The sequence below is a fragment of the Numenius arquata genome, chromosome 12 (genome assembly GCF_964106895.1).
Source record: "Numenius arquata chromosome 12, bNumArq3.hap1.1, whole genome shotgun sequence".
Classification (NCBI taxonomy): Eukaryota; Metazoa; Chordata; class Aves; order Charadriiformes; family Scolopacidae; genus Numenius; species Numenius arquata.
Window position 1 is genome coordinate 40511172 of NC_133587.1, and position 6124 is coordinate 40517295.

The following is a 6124-nucleotide window of genomic DNA, read 5'->3' on the forward strand; positions in this document are numbered from 1 at the left end:
GTTCATGCAGCCTTGTACTTTCTTCAGAAATACCTGTATTTCTTTGTCTGTCTTTTTTTTTTATTATTATTTTTTGTGTGCATGTTACAGGTTTATTCCAGCCCCTCCAGAAGGCAGATCTCATCTGGATTCAGATCACCTCAGGCTCTCATGAAAGACATTACTAGTTGCTTGGCCTTGTGTTTATGAAGCAGTGATCAAGGTGTTGGTCCTCCTTTCACCATCACATAGTGCTTCAAGCAGCTACTTTAAGAGATGGTTTAGTGCTTTCTTTTGGCTGCAGGTGTTTAATACCTGTTTCTGCAGAAATTGGGAGGAGAACAGATGCAGGGCTGGAAAATCCCGTTCTTGCTCTTCCTGGGCATGGCTGGTTTTCATGGCTGAGGGAGCGAGCAGGTAGGAACGTGGAAAGTAGGAGCTCTGGCAGGGTCCCTCTTCCGTTAAACGTCTTCTGGCAGCAAGGGCCGAAACCGGACACTGCCCAAAGCAGGTGGGAAAAGAGCCAGGTCCCCTTTGATTTCCCTGGGTCCTGGACAAATTCAAACCCCTGTGCTGTCGGAGCGCCCGGCTGCAGCCGGAGGTGGGAACGGCACCTTGGTGTTGGGGGAGCACCAAACCCCACCTCTCCCAGACCAGTTTGGAGAGTCCTCAGGCCTACTTGTGTTTCAGGCTCTCATCCCACTGAGAAGCAGAGAGGCAAGGTCTTGTCTCTGAATTTTACTGAATTTCACTGAATTTCACTGAAATTTTTTTTAGAGTTGGAAGGGACCATATAGATCATCTAGTCCAACTCCCCTGCTGAAGCAGGATTGCTTAGAGAATGCTACTCAGGACTGCATCCAGGCGGGTCTTGAAAATCTCCAAAGAAGGGGACTCCACAACCTCCCTGGGCAGCCTGTTCCAGGGCTCTGTCACCCTCACCGTGAAGAAATTCTTTCTCATATTTGAGTGGAACCTCCTATGTCTCCTTCCATGTCAGTTCTTCTCAGCCTCCTCAGATGTCCTGCAGTCCTTGGAGAGGGCTCTGGTAGTGCCATCACAGGGATTTCTGTCCCTGAGCTAGAAACTTCTGAGGTATGAAAGCATCTTCCTCCAACCTTTTGCTTGGGTTTAAAACTCACTTAAAGTCAGGGCTGTGAGTGAAGAAGGGGATGAGCAGCTCAGCTGCCCATGGATGCTGGCGCAGGCACCATCAGCATCCATCTCCCTGGGCTCCAGATTCCACCTCCTCTAAAATCAGCCTCCTCCCCTGTCCTCTGCAATGGCAGGAGCTCTTCCCTTGTGTCTTGTGTTGGTCTCCCCTTGAATGGAGTTTAAACAGTGCAGCCGGTTCCAGGGCTTGTTTGGATTTTAATTAACAAGCTTTTTAACTACTAACATGCCCATGATTTGCAAAAAGGTGCTTGCTCACCTGTGTTTCAAGCAAACAAATAAAAAGGCTGGAACATGTCTGAGGACATAATTAGAACTTTGGGGGTGGTCCTCATCAGGACAACGCCGATTTCACCTGCTGCTCTGGCACCGCGAAGCAGCAATTTGCCAGGTTTTACCGGTGTCTGCACTGATTCCTGGTGCTGGGAGCTGCCCCCACCAGCTCGTGGGTACCGAATCACCAGGTGCTGTGACTTCGACCCGATCGCCCAGCGATCTTCACACTCCTTCAAAGGGAACTGGGAAACCAGCTCAGAAGAGCTTGTCTGATGCCGCTTCGCTTAAATTCACCCCGGAGGGCTCTGCCCTTTGCCTGCTGGTGCTCAGGAGCCGATGGGAGCGGAGCAGGGTGCACCCTTCAGCGAGCAGCGCCCGCTTCCCAGAAGAGGGTGCTGTCAGGCAGAAAATAGCGAGCACAAAGAAGGTATTTAGACAGGGAAACCCTGTGTTTTGTTTTTAACTCTTCTGGGTGTTAAAACCTGGGTTAACACTGGGTGTTTTAACTCTTCTGGGTGTTCTGGGTGCTCCAGCGCTGCCTTGTTCTGATGCTCGTTGTTGACTGAACGGCTGAAAATGCTGTTGCAGCCCGAATTTTAATACAAGCGAGAGAATGATCCTGAGAAAGTCTTAAAAATGTGACTGATAGTAGTTCATCTTCAGGGGAGTGCGTAGCTGGGGAGTAAGAGTGACATTTGGATCCCACTGCCATGAGCTTATGGAGTTGGGGGGGATTCATCTGATTAAATCAGACTGATGGTTGGACTCGATGATCTTAAACGTCCCTTCCAACCTAGACAATTCTACGTGATTCTAAATGAACTTATTTACGGCGCAGGTGGTTGTAGCCTCTGGGGCAGCCTCTGGGATCAGCAGAGTCTGGGGGAGGATTTTAGATACCGGGCAGAAATTCTTTGCTGTGAGGGTGGTGAGACACTGGCCCAGGTTGCCCAGAGAAGCTGTGGATGCCCTATCCATGGAGATGTTCAAGACCAGGCTGGATGGGGCTTTCAGCAACCTGTTCTAGTGGGAGGTGTCCCTGCCCATGGCAGGGGGGTCGGAACTAGATGATCTTTAAGGTCCCTTCCAACTCTAACCATTCTATGATTCGTCTCAGTCTGAAATGGGCACTGCAAGTAGACGTCCCAAAACCACTGGTTTTGCCCCGCTGATGGAGGGGGGCGTTGGGGAGGGGAGCACAGCCGGCGCCTGAAGGTAAGCAGCGTGCCCATTACTTAGTCTGTGCCTGGCAAAAATCCCCCCGGTAATAAAAATAAAAAGCTGAAGGTGACAGGCTTGTCCTACCAAAGAAGGCTCCAACAGATGTACTTTGGAAATTCAGCTTAAACCTTTTTGATTCCTATCATTGCTGTGACCTACAGTTCACCTCCTGCGCCGGATAGGCAGAGTTAAGTATGTATAAGCGGGGGCTGCTGGACCTCAATCTAACTCCGCATCGCTCTGCCGGGCTCATTTCCATGTTCCTATCTGAGCCGACCATGTAACGCTCCGCTTTCTGCTGTAATCTGCGGCTATCTCCCCTGCAAGGGGGCGGGAGAACACGGCTCATTCATTTCATAAAGCTACAAAAAAATGAAGAGCAGTGGGCGAAGCCCATTGGTCCTTTCTAAGTAATATCTCGGCTGCATCGCCAGGGCCCTCGCTCCAGATTTAGACAGTATTTAGGGTCGTGCCCGCATTTAGGAAGTGTGTGAAGAAGGTCAGTAGAAAAGAAAGGTTCCAGGGCTTGTTTGCAGGCTGAGGGGAGACTTTATCCCTCTCTAAAACTGCTTGAAAGGAGGTCGTAACCAGGTGGGGGTCAGCCTCTTCTCCCAAGTAACGAGCAATGGGACAAGAGGAAACCGCCTCAAATTGCGCCAGGGGAGGATTAGGATGGATGTTAGGAAAAATTTCTTCTTCGAAAGGGTTATCAAGCATTGGAACAGGCTGCCCAGGGAAGTGGTGGAGTCACCATCCCTGGCGGTATTTAAAAGATGGGTAGACGTGGTGCTGAGGGACATGGTTTGGTGGTGAACTTAGCAGTGTTAGATTAATGGTTGGATTTGATGCTCTTCAAGGTCCCTTCCAACTTAGATGATTCTACGGTTTTCTCTTCTAGTACAAGAACTGGTGTAAAATCAATAACATTGGTAGGTGACAGCTTCAAAACAGGTACTTGAAGGAGAGATCACTGTGTACTTGTGCGGTTCTTCCTCTCATTCCTTTGCGCTTTCTGGTGGCCGCTGTCTGGTCTGTGAAGACTTGGAGGTATGGGAAGAACCAGAGTCGTAATCAGTTGTTTTCCCAGCGGTCAGCACACAAATCAGCCCACACAAGCTAAACCCATCTATGCCAGACTTTGGCTGATAAGAGCGCTAAGAGCAGGGTTTAAGCCAATTGCTGTGTAATGGGGTTAAACAGGCACGGCTTCAGACCAGGCCTCTGCATCTTCATTCATGAATTAATGACAAATGCAGCTGCTTTGCAGCAAGAAAAGCCAGAAACCCTCAGCATCTGCTCCCCAAAAGCCAAAGCAAAGGGAGCTTGTCAGGGAATTCCCTTTTTTGTTTTCAATTTGGGAACAGAGCAAAGCTCCGCTCTTTCTTCAAGAGCTTCACGTTAGTGAAAGGGGCATTTATACGTGACGTGTTGTTACAGCAACTGAACAGGAGCCCAAGCATAATGATTCCTGAACCTCCTATGGGTAAATAGGACATGAGCAGGCAATGTGCTCTCGCAGCCCAAAAGGCCAATCACATCCTGGGCTGCATCAAAAGAAGTGTTGCCAGCAGATCCAGAGAGGTGATTCTGCCACTTTACTCTGTTCTGGTGAGACCTCACCTGGAGTACTGTGTGCAGGTCTGGAGCCCTCAATATAGAAAGGACATGGACCTGATGGAGCGGGTCCAGAGGAGGGCCACCAAAATGATCAGGGGGCTGGAGCACCTCTGCTATGAGGACAGGCTGAGGGAGCTGGGGTTGTTTAGCTTGGAGAAGAGGAGGCTCTGGGGAGACCTCATAGCGGCCTTCCAGTACCTGAGGGGGGCTACAGGAAGGCTGGGGAGGGTCTGTTTACAAAGGCCTGCAGTGACAGGACGAGGGGCAATGGTTTTAAGTTGGAGAAGGGGAGATTTAGATTGGATATTAGGAAAAAGTTCTTTACCATGAGGGTGGTGGAACACTGGAACAGGTTGCCCGGGGAGGTGATTGAGGCCCCTTCCCTTGAGACATTCAAGGTGAAGCTCGACGAGGCCCTGGGCAACCTGGTCTAGTTGGGGGTGTCCCTGCTGACTGCAGGGAGGTCGGACTAGATGACCTTTGGAGATCCCTTCCGGCCTGGACCAATCTATGAATCTATGAATCTATGAAATAATTCCATATTTCTGAGCTTTGGTTTCCTCCAGCGTTGGGCAGCAACGGCAGGAGTGTCTGGAAAGTGCCTTCAGGACTGGTTATACTGGTGGGTATTTGCCGCTCTCCCACTACCCCTGGCAGGTCCTGGCTGAGGTCCCACACTGGTTCGTGCTCATCCAGCGGGCAATTCCCATTTGCACTGTTCTCAGAAGACATAAAAAACGAGCAGAGGTCTCGTCCCCCCTTTGCTAGCTGTCCCCCCTCTCATCAGGAGCCCCTCCGTAATTTTACAAATCCCGCAACCCCGTTTGCAAAAATATAACGACGAAAAGTAAAGCCCACGATTGAATTTTCTGCCTCTTGGTGGAAATCAGATATGAAATAATAAATATATATTATATTCTCCAGGCAAAGCCCTGCTGGTTACTAATACCTACAGATTAGTTGTACTAATCCAGTGTGATCAAGGGGAGATGGTTGGCTACTTGGCACTGTTTTGGTCCCTCGCTTATGAAACTCCATCTCCGTGTTTGAAAGAAAAGTCTTTACATAACAGTAATCACTCAGATAAGAAAAGGACTAAACTGTCCCGAAACATTTTATCTTCTGCACAGATGCTGCCTATGAATTTTGACTTGATTAAACAACACGGCAACATAATATTTTGTTCTGAATAACAAACGTCCCTCTGTAGGAGGGAAGGAGCCCGTCTGCTCTCTCGACCGGCTCTTGGGTGCAAGCAGAGATGGGGACTGATGGAGTTTGGAGGATCCAGCAATTCACCTGGTCCATGAGAGTTGCTCGGAAAATAGCTAAGGGACACTGGAAAGAAACATTCCTTTGTGTCACCGAACGGCCTCTGACACGCGTCTGGATAGAGAGGTCCCCAAACCTGTGGCCCAGGTGCCATCACAAACCACAAAGCAAAATTAAGGCCTGGGGCAAACCACGGGAAGGGAACAGGAGTGCCTGGGGACCAGCCTCTTAGCTGAGTGCACCCGCAGGAGATTTATTAGATAAAAGTGGTTTGTATCTTTTCCACCATGTCTGCTTCCCGCTTCCTAAAAAAGGGTCTGCTTGTATCCCGGGAAGCACGACACTGGGCTGGCACAGAAAAGGTGTTTTTTAGGTTTTTAAGGTTTTAAGATGCTCATGATGCAAGGTCTCGGTCTCGTTTCCTGCCCTGCTGCTCATTCCCCATTGATGAGCTCCTGTTTGCAAAACTACCATCACCAGCAAACAGTAACGACCTGAGCAGGAGACAACCAGGATGCACCAGACACTTGGAGACAAGATTTCTCATCAGTCACACTTTTCACCTGTATTCTGCCTCTGCTTATGA